This window comes from Mesoplodon mirus (genome assembly GCF_964341445.2).
Source record: "Mesoplodon mirus genome assembly, chromosome: 2".
NCBI lineage: Eukaryota > Metazoa > Chordata > Mammalia > Artiodactyla > Ziphiidae > Mesoplodon > Mesoplodon mirus.
Window position 1 is genome coordinate 7,168,054 of NC_138977.1, and position 17,139 is coordinate 7,185,192.

Genomic DNA, 17,139 nt, shown 5'->3' on the forward strand with positions numbered 1-17,139 from the left:
ATTATGCCAGGCATACTAATAGATGCTCAATGAAATACTTAATGTTCATTGTTTGAAATAAGTAAAAAGAGATAAACAGTTTTGGAAGACCTTTTTAAAAGAGTTCAAATCTATCTTGGTCTAATATTTTCTTCACTTATGTTTGAGCTATTTGCTATGTGCCAAATTCTCTCTATTTTTCAAAACAATGTATCAATTTGTAACAATTAATAAAATTAAAAATAATTTACCTTTAAAAAACAACTAAAACTAGAGCTACCATATGATCCTGCAATCGCACTCCTCGGCATATGTCCAGACAAAAACATGATTTGAAAAGATACATGCACCCCTATGTTCATAGCAGCACAATTACAATAGCCAAGACGTGGAAACAACCTAAATGTCCATTGACAGATGAATGGATAAAGAAGATGTGGAACTCAGCCATAAAAAAGAATGAAATCTTGTCATTTGCAGCAACATGGATGGACCTAGAGATTATCATACTAAGTGAAGTCAGTCAGACAGAGAAAGACAAATATCATATGATGTCACTTATACGTGGAATATGAAAAAATGAATACAAATGAACTTATTTACAAAACAAAAATAGACTCACAGACATAGAAAACAAACTTATGGTTATCAAAGGAGAAGGGGAGAGGGATAAATTGAGTTTGGGATTAACAGATACACATGACTATATATAAAATAGATCAACAGTGTCCTACTGTATAGCACAGGGAACTATATTCAATATCTGGTAATAACCTATAGTGGAAAAGAACCTGAAAAAGAATAGGTATATGTGTATAACTGAATCACTTTGCTGTACACCTGAAGCTAACACAATGTTGTAAAACAACTCTACTTCAACAAAAATTTATTTGTTTTGGGGATAAAAAGACAGAGACACATGAATAGCATTTTGAGAGATGAAGTGGGAATAATAAATGACAAAGGAGTTTTTCCTAAGATGGGTGCTCCAGGAGTGTAAGGACAAAACAACTCCTCAAGGAAAGCTGCTGGCAGAACCATCTAGCTTTGAAGGCTGTGCCAGCCTCTAAAGGAGGGTTAGAATCGGATCAGACAGGGTAAAGAGGTGGTGTGTGCAGTCCAGACATGAGAAACCATCCAGAGCAGGAAAGGTGATCAGTCTCTGAGTGCAGAGTTGAAGTGATGGAACCACAGGACCTGAAGCACTGTGGGCTCACCCTACAGAGTGGAGGGGGCTCTTTATTTCTGCCTTTCCTTCTGGCGGTTTCTGTCTTCCCTCTCCTCCTTCCCCCTATGACCATCCTTTTCATCTCTCTCCCATCACATCCCATCCCAGCCCAGCCCAGCCCAGCCCAGCCCATCTCATCCCATCCCATCCCATCCCCTCCCATACCATACCATACCATGCCATCCCATCCCATTCTGTGCCATCTCATCCCATCCCATCTTATCCCATCCCATCTCATCCCATGCCATCTCATCCCATGCCATCTCATCCCATGCCGTCTCATTCCATGCCATCTCATCCCATCCCATCCCATCCCATCTCATCCTATCCCATCCCATCTCATCTCATCCCATCCCATCCCATCCCATCCCATCCCATCCCATCTCATGCCATCCCATCCCATCTCATCCCATCCCATCCCATCCCATCCCATCCCATCCCATCCCATCCCATCCCATCCCATCCCATCTCATCCCATCCCATCCCATCCCCTCCCATACCATACCATACCATGCCATCCCATCCCATTCTGTGCCATCTCATCCCATCCCATCTTATCCCATCCCATCTCATCCCATGCCATCTCATCCCATGCCATCTCATCCCATGCCGTCTCATCCCATGCCATCTCATCCCATCCCATCCCATCCCATCTCATCCTATCCCATCCCATCTCATCTCATCCCATCCCATCCCATCCCATCCCATCCCATCCCATCCCATCCCATCCCATCTCAGCCCAGCCCAGCCCAGCCCATCCCATCCCATCCTATCCCATCCCATCTCATCCCAGCCCATCCCATCCCATCCCATCCCATCTCATCCCATCCCATCCCATCCCATCCCATCCCATCTCATCCCATCCCATCCCATCTCATCTCATCCCATCTCATCCCATCCCATCCCATCCCATCTCATCTCATCCTATCCCATCCCATCTCATCTCATCCCATCTCATCCCATCCCATCCCATCCCATCCCATCCCATCCCATCCCATCTCATCTCATCTCATCTCATCCCATCCCATCTCATCCCATGCCATCTCATCCCATCCCATCCCATCTCATCTCATCCCATGCCATCTCATCCCATCCCATCCCATCCCATCCCATCCCATCCCATCTCATTCCATCCCATCTCATCTCATCCCATCTCATCCCATCCCATCTCATCCCATCCCATCTCATCTCATCCCATCCCATCTCATCCCATCTCATCCCATCTCATCCCATCCCATCCCATCCCATCTCATCCCATCTCATCCCATCCCATCTCATCCCATCTCATCCCATCCCATCTCATCCCATCCCATCTCATCTCATCCCATCTCATCTCATCTCATCCCATCCCATCTCATCCCATCCCATCTCATCTCATCCCATCCCATCCCATCTCATCTCATCTCATCCCATCTCATCCCATCCCATCTCATCTCATCCCATCTCATCTCATCCCATCTCATCCCATCCCATCTCATCCCATCCCATCTCATCCCATCCCATCTCATCTCATCCCATCCCATCTCATCTCATCTCATCCCATCTCATCTCATCTCATCCCATCCCTCCCTCCACTTCTGCTTGGCCCCTCCCCTTCCTCCCCAATCTCTGGCTTTCTCCCCCCCCCACTTCCTCTTTTCTCCCATCACTGTCTCTCATGTAGACTGAGACCTTATCACCAAATATCGCATTTATTGAATAAAAGCATTACCTCCGAATGTCTTACACTGAAATTAAGTGCATTAAGGCTTTTCTACGCTTTTCCAGGGGAAGGAAACTGACGACACAAGCTTGCTTCTTTACTTTACTGTGACCCTGCTGCTCTTCTCTTTGGGGTGGTCACCCTACATGGAAAACTGTTTCTCACAGGCTCCATCAGTTTTGCTCTTGAAATCGTTGAAATTCCTGTTCCAGATGTTACTTGAAGGGATGACTTCACTTTTCTAATTTTTATTGTATTTTCTATTTTTCCCGACTGCTGGTCTCTGTCCTTGTGGCAGAGAACATTGACTCCAGCTGGCTGCCCACACCTGCAACTGCACCCCCAGTTCTTGGTGTTGAGCACACAAGTGAGGGGGCTTTTGTGGCACCTACCTCTCTCTTAAAGGTGCCAGAGCCGGTGCCTGGCTGGGGACCGGGGTCCTGCCTGCTCCAGAGACCCCAAGGAACTAACACTCGTGAAATGTGAGCCTTAACTCTCTTTGCCTCTAGGCGATGAACACAGAAACCCAAAGAATCGTTTGCTTGTCCTTAAAGAGACTCCATGGCCACTTCGTTCCGATTAGAGGAAGTTCAGAAGTTCACAGAATTTCTGAGTAGAAGAGAAGGTTAGAAAATGTCAGCTGTGCTCATCAGCAGGCTTGACTAGCAGTTTTCTACAAGCAGATTAAAAAAAAAGAGAACTGTTGAGGCTACCCTTTGAATAAGCATTGTGTTCATGTCATTCCGTGTGCGTGTGTAGTGTGTCCCGGTGTTGACATTTATGCTACTGGTGTGGTGGCCTGGGGGGGTGATACTGAGCCCACCCCATCATGAATGATGTAGGTGTTCACAGTGTCCTGAACAACATCTGCTTTGTGACAGATGTTCGGAATCAGTAATAAGAAAGGGCACGTGGCTAATCTCTGATAAATTAATCGAGTCGAACATCATCTTTATTTTTTTATTTAGGCAGATAAATGATGCCATTTGCAGCAACATGGATAGACCTAGAGATTATCATAGTAAGTGAAGTCAGCCAGACAGAGAAAGACAAATACCATATGATATTGCTTGTCTGTGGAATCTGAAAAAGTGATACAAATGAACTTATTTACGGAACAGAAAGAGACAGACATAGAAAGCAAATTAATGGTTACCAAACGGGAAAGGTGGGGAAAGGTGAGGGAAGAGGGATAAATTAGGAATTTGGGAGCAACAGTACACACTACTATATGTAAAAACGATAATCAACAAGGACCTCTACTGTGCAGCACAGGGAACTCTACTCAGTACTCTGTAATAACCTATATGGGAAAAGAATCTGAAAAAGAATAGATATATGTATGTGTATAACTGAATCACTTTGCTGTACACATGAAAATAACATTGTAAATCCACTATACTTCAATTTAAAAATAAGTTAATTTATAAATAAATAAATTTAGGTAGATGGATTTATCAGCTTTTACAATGAGTCAAACAGCAGAAACTACCTTTCACCCAGAATTATGGCACCTGAAAATGTTTTCTTGGTCCCCGTTTGATTAATGAATTGAAGAGGGTCTATAATAACAGTCGCTGGAGGTTTAGCTGTTTTCTTCTTCCAAAGCAAGACTCTCAAGGTAGAAGAAGCCAGATGCTTCCCACCTTCCACATCTGCATCCCCATCCTAGCACACACACACTGCTAAGGCCACCTCTGCATGAGTGAGCCGCTCAGCTGTTGCCTTGGAAGCACAGCTGCACATCCGGGCTTCATCAGAGTGAGTGTCCTTCTTTATAACCTATGGCAGGTTCTGGTTGCTAGAAGAATGTGACTTTTGCCTCAGGAAGAAAATGACTCCACAACTTGCAGTTGAATACAAAGCTTTTATCATACTAGGAAAAGGTGATTTGCTATCACCCTTTATCCAAACAGTAGTCTAGCCACACTTCTAAATTCAGCAATTTACTTTGTTCATATTCTTGAAATTCAGTAGTTATCAAGTAGGAATTTGACCTTTTTATGAGTCCTTTTAACAAGGAAACTATGGTCATTTAGTTCATTAATTCATTAATAAATTCATTAATTTATTGAAATTGAGCAATGTCTTTAAGTATTGATATATACCCAAAATGCCTCTGTTTGAAGCAGTAGCTCACGGTAGGTTTTCTGTCTTCTGTTGAGCCATCTGCAGTCTGCATACTGTTAAATTTACAGAAATTTGCTATTAAAGTCTACACCCTACGAAAATAAGGCTTGATAATTTAAAAAAATTTTTCACAAGAGAATATTGTTCTTTTGTATCCTGTCTGTGTGTAGAGAGATTCTAGTGATGACTTTTTAAAAAAAAATTTTGTTGGAGTATAGTTGATTGACAATGTTGTGGTGTTAGTTTCTGCTTTACAGCAAAGTGAATCATATATCTTCACTCTTTTTTAGATTCTTTTCCCATGTAGGTCATTACAGAGTACTGAGTAGAGTTCCCTGTGCTATACAGTAGGTCCTTATTAGCTATCTATTTTATACATAGTAGTGTGTATATGTCAATCCCAGTCTCCCAGTTTATCCCTCCCCTGTTTCCCCCCTGGTAAACATGGTTAGCACGGATTAAGTCTCATAAGGTTCCGAGCATGCTGTTGGGCGTTTTAACCTGAATATAACAGTTGAGTCCAGGCTCTGAGACCAAGCTGCTTGGATTCAAATCCTAGAATACTATTTTCAGCGAGGTTTGACTTCCTAGTTTTTACTTGGAGTAAGTAAGTCAGTTTATCCAGTCAAGAACTAGAGCCTGTTCCTTTGTCAAGGACATCTATAAGCTTCCTTACCAAAGCCAAGAATCAAAACATTTGGTTCACTAGGTCTTGACATGTCCAGGGGATAATCAGGCCAGGCTCTGTTCCCCTTCTAGAGTGGCTGCTGTCAGTAGGCACGCAGTACCAGTAGTGTTCACCTGTTTGCACGTGCAGAAGGCTCCCACGCGTGGTATAGATAATAGACGGTGAGCCATTATTCTGGTAAACATTCTGCAGTTGGCTGGGTTCCTTACTTTATTCTAGTGTGAGGTATTTAGTCACACATCTCAGAAACAGGTGTGTCCCCCATGACACATTGGGTAGTGTCATGAAAAGTTGCTTAGAAATCACTTTTTATCATTTATTTTTATATTTTATTGAAGTATAGTTGAGTTACAATGTTGTGTTAATTTCTGCTGTACAGCAAAGTGACTCAGTTATACATATATACATTCTTTTTTATATCCTTTTCCAGTATGGCTTATCCCAAGAGATTGGTTATAGTTCCCTCTGCTATTTAGTAGGACTTTTTAAAATGCATTATATCTTAACTGGCCTGTGGAAATTCACAGTGCAGTGAATACAAAGATTAAACCTTTGGTCAAGCCAAAACATTTTTGTCATGTGATTTATCACAGATACCCCCAATTTAACTTGCTCTAAAATCTGAACTTTTTACAGTGGGTTATGGCTGCATGTTTCTTTACTCTACCAAAAACATGTGTCCTGTACCCAAAAGAAACTGTGCTGACTCTATGAGTATTTTAAAAAGTAAGGTACAAAGGACTGTTTTATCAAAAACTATAGATAAAATGTATGGTGAAGATAAAAAATTTCTAGATTTCTAGGACCATCCGTGGTAAATTATGGTTGCTGTTTAACCAGGCTGCTTCTAGATTTTTCAATTGTCACATATTCTTTTGGTCTGTGTAACATCCATTAAAGTCAGCAGAAATTGTGATGCTTAAGTCCACGGCAGTTCTATGAAACATATCCCTTCTGGAACATCAATTAAGGTAACAAACAAAACACTGAACTAGCTTTTAACTATTACTGGACTTGCCGATGTAAAATTAATAGAGAATACATGAATGTTATGAAGATCATTGGGATACCACTCCCTCTGGCTCATCTGTCCAGTAAAGCAAACCACAAACAACATTCTGCAGTGATTCTTAAGCAGCTGAGTTCTGCTCTGCCTGTTAATAAATGATGTAAATACTACAAAAATGAACAGACATCTAAACTGCAACTAGCAAAATGGTCCTCCTACAGATATATCTTGTTTGTCCGTTCAGGAAAAATCTAGTAAGACTATGAAAAATAAAAAATAAAAACCATAAACTGGCATAATTTGAATGCTCAAATTGAGGTCATTTTTATTCTAATTAAGATTTGAAAAAAAAGGACTGTTTCTGCATGCTGTTTTTAGGAAAATAACAAGCTTCAGACAGGGACCATCTGTTACACTGACCATGTAACAAGATGTTAGATTTATTCATACATAAAAATGTAGCTTGCAGTATCATATGTTAGGTCTGGTCCTGCAGATCTGCTGTGATTATCTGTGTGCACCACACCACTCAAATTATTTAATTCTCTGTTGTGAGATTGACACTGTTGCTGCACGCATTCCAGCATTGTATAACACACACACACACACACACACACACACACACACCCCTACATCTGGGGCAATTGATGGAAGTAATAACATATTAGCAAACAGGTTTATTAAGAGGCTTCTTCTTGAGATTCCAGAGATTTCAAGGAGTTCAGCCCTGAATGAGCACTGATTCTCTTTGTTTATATCTATATTTGAAGAGCAAAGTCTGTGAAATTTGTTGGATTTCCCTGTTCTCTATAGCTATCAGGTATTTATTTAGCACTCATGTAACTTTGGACCTATGCACTGTGTAAGAATCAGTCATAGAAAGATATGCGCCTTAGTATCCAGAAGAAGGACCCAGACTTTCCAGGTGATGAGAGTTGCCTGTTATTTGATTAAGCAATAGGATAGCCCTTGGATTCAAGGGATAAAGTGAAATATTTCAAAGGTTTATTTTTCTAGTTCCTTACTAAGTAAAGTGATGTCTTACACACCTAAAAGGTGTTTGGGTGACAAAGGTACAGTTTGGTGCAGTATTGCTAAAGGAGCTTAAGTTTTTAAATGTCACTGTACCTTCCATAGGCTCCCATAGGTAGAAGGGTTAGGAACCTCTTGTGCTTTGGCATTTATAAAATCAGCCAGTGTGAAAGGATTTCATCTATTAAATGTGAGTTCTTGGAAAGAGAAAGGAGTGATAAAGGTAGTTCTGTTTTCCCTTCCCCCTTAGGATACCAAAACTACAGAAGACAGGCCTTTAAGGAGCTGTTTCTGACTGATGTTTAAAAATATATGGTTTAGGGCCTCCCTGGTGGCACAGTGGTTGAGAGTCCGCCTGCCGATGCAGGGGATACGGGTTCGTGCCCCGGTCTGGGAGGATCCCATATGCCGCGGAGCGGCTGGGCCCGTGAGCCATGGCCGCTGGGCCTGCGCATCCGGAGCCTGTGCTCCGCAACGGGGGAGGCCACAACAGTGAGAGGCCCGCATACCGCAAAAAGAAAAAAAAAAAAAAAAAAAAAATGGTTTATTAAATAATTTTCACTCTTCCTGCTTTCAAAAAGCATTTAGTACAGCTTGCAATAAAAACACTGACACAGTAAGACTAAAAATGCATCAAAACACAAAAAAGGCAAAAGGCAAGTAGTAAAAACAGAGGAGGAAGAAGATAATTTATATATTATAAAAGAAGAAGAATGAATGAAAAGCCTAAACCCAAAGAGAAGTTACATAATTAAACACAAATCTTAGTTTCTAATCTCTATCAAAGTATAGCAGGTAGGATTATGGGTTGCAAAGATTCCTTTTTTACTGAGGTATAGTTGATTACAATGTTCTATAAGTTTCAGGCATACAGCACAGTGATTCACAATTTTTAAAGGTTATACTCCATTTATAATTATTATAAAATATTGGCTATATTCCCTGTTGTACAATACATTCTTGTATCTTTTACCAATTTTATACATAGTAGTTTGTTCCTATTACTTCCCTACTCCTATCTTGCCCCTCCCCCCTTCCCTCTCCCCACTGGTAACCACTAGTTTGTTCCCTGTGAGTCTGTTTCTTTTTTGTTATATTCACTAGTGTGTTTTATTTTTTAGATTCCACATATAAGTGATATCATATAGTATTTTGTCTTTCTCTGATGTATTTCACTAAGCATAATACCCTCCAAGTCCATCCATGTTGTTGCATATGTCAAAACTTCATTCTTTTTTATGGCTGAGTAGTATTCCATTGTGTGTGTGTGTGTGTGTGTGTGTGTATCACATCTTCTTTATCCATTCTTCTGTTGATGAACACTTAGGTTGCTTCCATATCTTGACTATTGTAAATAGTGCTTCTGTGAGCATTGGGGTTCATATATATTTTCAAATTAGTGTTTTCATTTTCTTCAGATATATACCCTGGAGTGGAATTGCCAGGTCATGTGGTAGTTCTAGTTTTAGCTTTTTTGAGAAACCTCCATACTTTTTTCCACAGTGGTTGCACCAATTTACATTACCACCAACAGTGTACCAGGGTTCCCATTTCTCCATATCCTCACCAACATTTGTTATTTGTGGTCTTTTTTTTTTTTTTTTTTTGCGGTACGCGGGCCTCTCCCTGTTGTGGCCTCTCCCATTGTGGAGCACAGGCTGCAGATGCGCAGGCTCAGCGACCATGGCTCACGGGCCCAGCCGCTCTGCAGCATGTGGGATCTTCCTGGACTGGGGCATGAACCTGTGTCCCCTGCATTGGCAGGCGGACTCTCAACCACTGCGCCACCAGGGAAGCCCTATTCATGGTCTTTTTGATGATGGCCATTCTGACAGCTGTGAGGTGATAACACATTGTGGTTTTCATTGGCATTTCTCTGATGATTAACAACGTTGAGCATCTTTTCATGTACCTTTATAGCCATGATGGCCTGATGGCCTCCTTTGGAAAAATGTCTATTCAGGTCTTCTGCCCATTTTTTAATTGAGTTGTTTGTTTTTTTGATATTGAGTTATATGAGCTGTTTATATATTTTGGACATTAACCCTTTATTTGTCATATAATTTGGAAATATTTTCTGTTTTTTGATTTAAAATTTTTTAATTGCAATAAAATACTTATAACATACAATTTATCATCTTAACCATTTTAAAGTGTATAGTGCAATAATGTTAAATACATTCACATTCTTATGTAAACAAGTGCCCATTCCCTCCTACTCCCAACCCCTGGTAACAACCATTCTACTTCCTGTCTTTATGAATTTGATGACTCTAGGTATCTCAGATAAATGGACTCATACAGTATTTGTCTTTCTGTGACTGCCTTATTTCACTTTGCGTAACGTCATCAAGGTTCATCCATGTTGTAGCATGTGTTAGAATATCCTTCCTTTTTAAGGCTAAATAATATTCCATCGTAGGTATATGCCACACTTTATTGTTCATCTATCAATGAACATTGGATTGCTTCCACCTTCTGGATATTTTTAATAGTGCTATGATGAACATGAGTGTATAAATATCTCTTCAAGAGCCTGCTTTCAATTCTTGCAGAGATTCTTTAAGTTGAAGTTAGCTTGCATTCTCCTTGTAGACAGCCACAGCATGAGGTGTCCCTGTAGGTGTTCAGGCTAATGCTTAGAGCTCCTGAGTCCTATGGTGCCCATAACCTGGAGTTTGTTGTGGTTTGGGCTTATCAAGTGTCTATTTCTATCAGAGTAGAACATGAATATGATTCTAGGAATGTATTTAGTTTGAGGCAATAATTTCCTAAGTCAGCTACCTCCAATATGGACCTCCAGAAAACTGAATAACTAAGACTTTCAAATACATTTTTAGTAGTGTTTTGGTAAGCCAGTACTTGAAAACTGAAACAGGAGTGTTCCTTCTGAGAGCCATTGGCCAATAGGTTCAGTGGACTATTCTCATAATGTGAAATAGGGCAACACTGTTAACATATAATAATGGCAAGAGCCTATGGGTCCTGTAGATACACAAGTTGTTCAGATTGTTTAGCTACTAAGTCAAAAGCAGGCAACTAGCATACAAATCATTTAAATTGTGAATGCCCTTCCCACTCTGATTTTAATGGGCCTTTTTCTAATTCTCACTCTTATTATGAGGAATAAATTCCAACCCTGAATTCTCTCAAAAACCAGGGAAAAAAGTATTTTCTAATTCTTTGATTATTCACTTTTACTCCAGGTGAATCAGGTTTAGAGACATTAGATTATTTTAATTTAATATTTTAAAACTATTTCCGAATGATCATATGATTGCAGTTTAGTGTAATACGTCCTAAGAGAGGACCAGCTGAAGTTGTAGCTATGAATAAAATTGGTTTGCTAGCTTAAGAAAATGACAAAACTATTGAAATGTTTCTTTCATTCTTTTTTCTTTTTTTTGAAGAATGTCTTTGGAAATATTTTAGAACTGTCGTTTTCATGGATTTTAACCCAAGGTCTTTGGAATTGGATCTCTATGACCATTTTGTTGTTGTGTTTATTTATTTAAAAGTGGAGTTTATGCTGTTCCTGCAAATGAGATTATGTTTATAAATCGATGACATGTCCACAGAAGTAGAGACTGATGACTGTCAGTTTTTCAGGTCTGATGTTTGCTTTAATACAGGGATATTTCCTATCTCAAAAATCTCCTACTAGGGCTTCCCTGCTGGCGCAGTGGTTGAGAGTCCGCCTGCCGATGCAGGGGACACGGGTTCGTGCCCCGGTCTGGGAAGATCCCACATGCTGCGGAGCAGCTAGGCCCGTGAGCCATGGCCGCTGAGCCTGCGCGTCCAGAGCCTGTGCTCCGCAACGGGAGAGGCCACAGCAGTGAGAGGCCCGCATACCGCAAAAAAAAAAAAAAAAAAAAAATCCTACTGCCTTCATATTAGCCCACTGTTAAGAGTGAATTTTGTGTTTACTTTTACTTTCTAGAAGCATTATACAAATTTCATCTCTTTCCCAAGGTAATCTTGGGAATACCAAGGTATTTTTACATTTTTTTTTACTCAAAATGAGGTAAGATTATTAAATGAATAAAACCATGTAGCAAAGAGTATTTCTATGAAGTAATGTTGCAGAATTAATCACAGTATCATGCCAACAAGATTGTCCTTATTTCAACTTCTTTGGATATACATTCCTGTGCATTTAATCTAATTGTGCAAAAATGATGTGAAGTAAAATGTGTTTTTAAGAGGGCCTATTTTCTTGAAATTTTAAGCTATATTGAGGACACAGTACTCTTCATTTAGAGACCTCAGTTTCATGCAGTGGAAGCAGCAGTGGAATTTGAAAAACACAACTTCTCACTGCATAATGGTGAGCAAAAAATAAACAAATGAGTGAATGTAATAGCAAAACATCTGAGGTTCCAAATATCTCTTTATAGCTGTAAAGAGATACTCTGGAGGAAAGAGCTATAAATGATTGAGCCAGCAGCCTGGAGAGAGGAAAAGGCATGAGTTTTGAAGTAAAAAACCTGGGTTTCAGTCCATGGCTACATCATATACCTAAATTATTTTCTTGTCATGAACATGAGAATGATTCTGCACAAGGCATTATGAGAACTAGCAAGAGGAAATTTAACTTTGGGCATGGTAGGCACTCCATAAGTAATAGCTCTGAAAACCATAGAGGTTATTCAGGTAATAATACCTCAAGAAAGAGTTAAAGAGATGCTGTTCCTACTGAAGTGAAAAAAAAGTGCTTTTTATTTTTAGGTGTGTTGTTACACATTAACCTTATAATCTTTTCAAGTGGAACCTGAGGTCTCTCTTTAGTAACCTTTAATCTGTGTGTGGATGTTTTGCTAACACATCTGATAACAGAAACAGTTTGACACAGAGGCATTTCGTTCTCATGTTCTACTCTGGGCAAGTCACGTCTGCCTTGCTGAAAATCTGCATCCTCTCCAGTTTCTCTCCTGATTTATTTACCATCCTGCATATAGAAATAACAGCAAGAACACAGTCTTATTTTCCTGAAAAGTCATTTTAAGAATTTGATTAGGGACTTCCCTGGTGGCGCAGTGGTTAAGAATCCGCCTGCCAACACGGGACACTGGTTTGATCCCTGGTCCGGGAAGATCCCACATGCCACAGAGCAGCTATGCTCATGTGCCAAAACTACTGAGCCTGCACTCTAGAGCCTGCGAGCCACAGCTACTGAGTCCGTGTGCTACAACTACTGAAGCCCGTGTGCCTAGAGCCAGTGCTCCTCAACAAACAGAAGCCACCACAATGAGAAGCCCGCACACTGCAACTAAGAGTAGCCCCTGCTCGCCGCAACTAGAGAAAGCCAGCGCGCAGCAATGAAGACCCATCGCAGCTAATTAATTAATTAATTAATTAATTAAAATGCACTACCTTTCCTCCAAAGGTTTCAGTGTGCCTAACGGCAATTTATTAAAACACAATTGGGCTTCCCTGGTGGCACAGTGGTTGAGAGTCCGCCTGCCGATGCAGGGGACACGGGTTCGTGCCCTGGTCCGGGAAGATTCCACATGCCGCGGAGCAGCTGGGCCCGTGAGCCATGGCCGCTGAGCCTGCGCGTCCGGAGCCTGTGCTCCGCAATGGGAGAGGCCACAAGAGTGAGAGGCCCGCATACTGCAAAAACAAACAAACAAAAAACTCAATCATGAGTAGGTTCTAAGAAATTATTTAAAAAACAAAAAACAGACAAAAAGAAGAATTTGATTATTTCTTGGTTTGTTTTAACCAAAATGATCATTGGTCTCCAAGAAGCATTTTATCCTCCCCATGATATCAGCAACAACAACAAATGCTAACATTTGTACCGTGCTTTATAATTTAAGAACTCCCGTACAGCTGATCCCTACATCTCTGCAAAGTAGGAATTCGTGTTAATTCCCCGCTTCACACATGATAAGCCTGGATCTCAGAAGTGACACGATGCTAGGCTCCCAAAGCCAGCACGCTGAGGGGCCAATGGGCTGTGCATCTCTATGCCCTGCTGTGGCAAAGCCAAGGATGCCTGTTCTGCCTCCAGCACAAGGGAGCTGAAGGGGTCAAATGCTTAGGAGTGCACTTCCTAAACCGCACAGCTTCAAATGCGTGTTGTGTTATATTCCACGGGTGTCCAGATTTGCAAGCCACTTCACCAATTTTACAATTGAAATCTCTCCCTTTTTTAAAATTTTTATTTAAAAAACCTTTTTTAATATCTTTATTGGAGTATGATTGCTTTACAGTGGTGTGTTAGTTTCTGCTTTATAACAAAGTGAATCAGCTATACATATACATATCTCCCAATATCTCTTCCCTCTTGCGTCTCCCTCCCTCCCACCCTCCCTATCCCACCCCTCTAGGTGGTCCCAAAGCACCGAGCTGATCTCCCTGTGCTATGTGGCTGCTTCCCACTAGTTATTGGGTTTACATTTGGTAGTATGAAAAACTTTTTGAGAACTTCACAAATACCGGTATCTGTTTCATTAGCCATTTGATCTTACTTTCTGTAAGTTTTCAGTATTCCCTTTCTCTAATCATCATCCTCATTTGCACATCTGTGTGTCTGCAGTTCATTTTGTTGTTTTCACTCGTCCTCTTTCCTTTTGGCTTTTCTTCTCTCTCATTCATTCATGAAACACTTTTGAGCAAATACTGACACATGGCACTTGCCTATCAGACTCTATTTGACATTCACAAAGATCAGTCAGACATGGATCCTGCCTTTAAGAGGCTTATAGTTTGCAGTCAGAATGGTGGTAGTGAACTGAGCCTTTTCCCCCCTCTGAACACAAAGAAATTTTGCATTAAAAAAAGTCTTAATTATATAACCAAGTTCAAAAGAAAAGAAAAAAAAACAGGTCTAAGAACAGGGAATTCACAGCTAGAGTGGTTTAACTTGGAGTTAAAGCTACACGTGGCCCACAGACTATTGGATGTAGAAAGATGGCTTAGGGACATGCATTAGAACACAAATAGGAACAGGACTGCAAGAATGTAGACTCCAGCAAGACCAGGGCACGAAATGGAGTCCCCTGCAAAAAACCAGGCTCTGCAAAGATTTCACTGTCTACTAACAAGGACAGTAAAACCCAGCAAGCCAGCCAGTCCAGGGACATAGCAAGGAAGCTGAAAGAAATAAGAAATACAAGCCTGCACCACATCAAGTGTGGAGTCTAAAATTTAAACAACGCAGTCTCGCAAAAAGCATTTAAGCTGAGAAATTAGCATCAAAACTGGCAGAACCAGTGAAATGCTTGTACCCCGATAGTTATAAATGCTGAAACTTCCTGTAGAGTCCCTTCCACAAGACAGCGCCCCTGGGATTCACCTAGAAAACCATATATACCAAAATAATGCATGTTAGATGGGCATATGAGCATCCCCCCGAAATGAATTTAAAACATTTGAAAGAAACTATAAACATGTTAAAAGTATTTAGAGATAGAATAGGTAAGGTATAATTTAGAGGAAGGGGATGTAGTAACCATAAAGTAAGAAGTCTGTCATGGAAGATAACAGAAGAGTTTGAGAAAGAACCAAATAGAGCATTTCTAGGCACCCAGGCACTAAAATCATCCAAATGAAAACACTGGAGGCATTAAACAGATTAGCCACAGAAAAGGAAAAAAAAAATTATTAGAAAATAGATCTGAGAAAACTATCTAGAATGCAGTACAGACAGATAAAAAGAAAATATAAAAGGGAGGTAAATGTGGAAGACAATGAGATGGTCCAACACACTGCTAACAGGCGTTCAAAAAGGAAAAATAGCAGGAATGGGGTGGGGATGATGTTTGAAGAAACAATATCTAAGACCATTTCAGAACTTAAGAAATACCTGCATCTTCAAGTCAAATAAGGACATTGAGTCCTGAGCAAAAGAAATAAAAATCAGTCTGCACCTCCGTCCTTCATACTGAAACTGCAGACATCAAAAATAAACAGAGGAAAAATTTTTTAAGCTACCAAAGAGAAGATGCAAATTCACTACCTGTAAAAGAATGACAATTAGACTAACAAGAAATTTCCCAAAAGCAGTAGTGAAGTCCCAGGTGTAATGGACTATTATCTTCAAAGTACTGAGGGAAATTACCTGTCACACTAGAAATCTATAACGTGTTAAAACTATCATTCAAGAATAAAGGAGAAATAAAGACATTTTCAGACATATCAAGACTGAAAGATTTGAACATTCATCAACTGACCACTGCTGAAAGAATTATAAATATGTATATGAGTGGGTACCCCGATAGCTTAAATCCAGGCTTATCATATGTAAAACTGGGAATTAACACAAATTCCTACTTTGCAGAGATGTAGGGACCAGCTGTATGGAAGTTCTTAAATTATAAAGCACGGTACAAATGTTAGCTTTTGTTGTTGCTGCTGGTATCATGGGGAGAATAAAATGTTTCTTGGAGACCGATGATCATTTGAGTTAAAACAAACCAAGAACCCAGTTGAACCCAGTAGTACGGAGTGGAGTGCAAAAAGCAATGGTGATGAGAGAAATATGTTTGTAACTCTAAACAGACATGGGCTGTAGCTGTGAGAAAGAGATAGACTGACTTCAGGGGTGATCTGAAAACAAGTTGAAATTTAAATCCTAAAGAGGAATCAGATGCAAGATGGGAAGCAGTAGACCAAAGATAAAGTACTCTACATCTTTTCAGTTTCTCACGGAAAAGCTATTGATTAACTTTAGATTTTTAAGTATGCAAGTTCATAACTTGATAATTATTTTAAGAGTAAAAATAGAATGTATATATTCTAAATCCCAATAGAGGAGCAAAGAAGTTTTTTTTTTTTTATTTTGTAAGCTGGATCCATGTAATAAAAGGAAGGAAAGTAGAAGGAAAGGGGGGGAGAAAGTTAGAATGGTGGAAAAAATATCCAAATATATTAGTAATCGTGATAAATGAAAACAGACTAAACTGAGCTACTGTAATACAAAGACTCTCAGATTCTTTTAATCCAGCTTTTTGCTGTTTAAAAGATACATGTGTGATATATGATTATGTGGGAACTTTGTAAACAAGGGATTTTTTAAAAGGGCATTCTGGGCAAATTCTAAAGAGACAGCAAAAGAAAGAGACAAGAAGGAAGAAAGGGAGGGAGGGAGGGAGGGAGGGACTAAGGAAGGATCATCAGACAAAATTTTTAAGGCAAAAACATATTATGAATAAAGATGGTATTAGTGATAGGAGGGGGAAAAAGCTTTAAATAAAATGGATAAAGATATGAAGAGACAAATCTTCAAAGAAGAAACCCAAATGGTCAGAAAACATTTGAAGAAATGTTTCAGCCTGCTGGTGATAATGGCAATGCAAATAAAAGCAACAGTGGGATAACCCTTTCAACCCCCATCAGATGGCGAAAAAAAAATTCAAATTGGT

The 17,139-nt window shown here is 40.0% G+C and overlaps 1 protein-coding gene across 2 annotated transcripts in view; it reads left to right on the top strand.

Moving 5' to 3' along the window:
- NR3C2 (nuclear receptor subfamily 3 group C member 2) overlaps positions 1-17,139 on the top strand; it is a 369,531-nt gene that overhangs the window by 311,620 nt on the left and 40,772 nt on the right. The window lies entirely within an intron of this gene.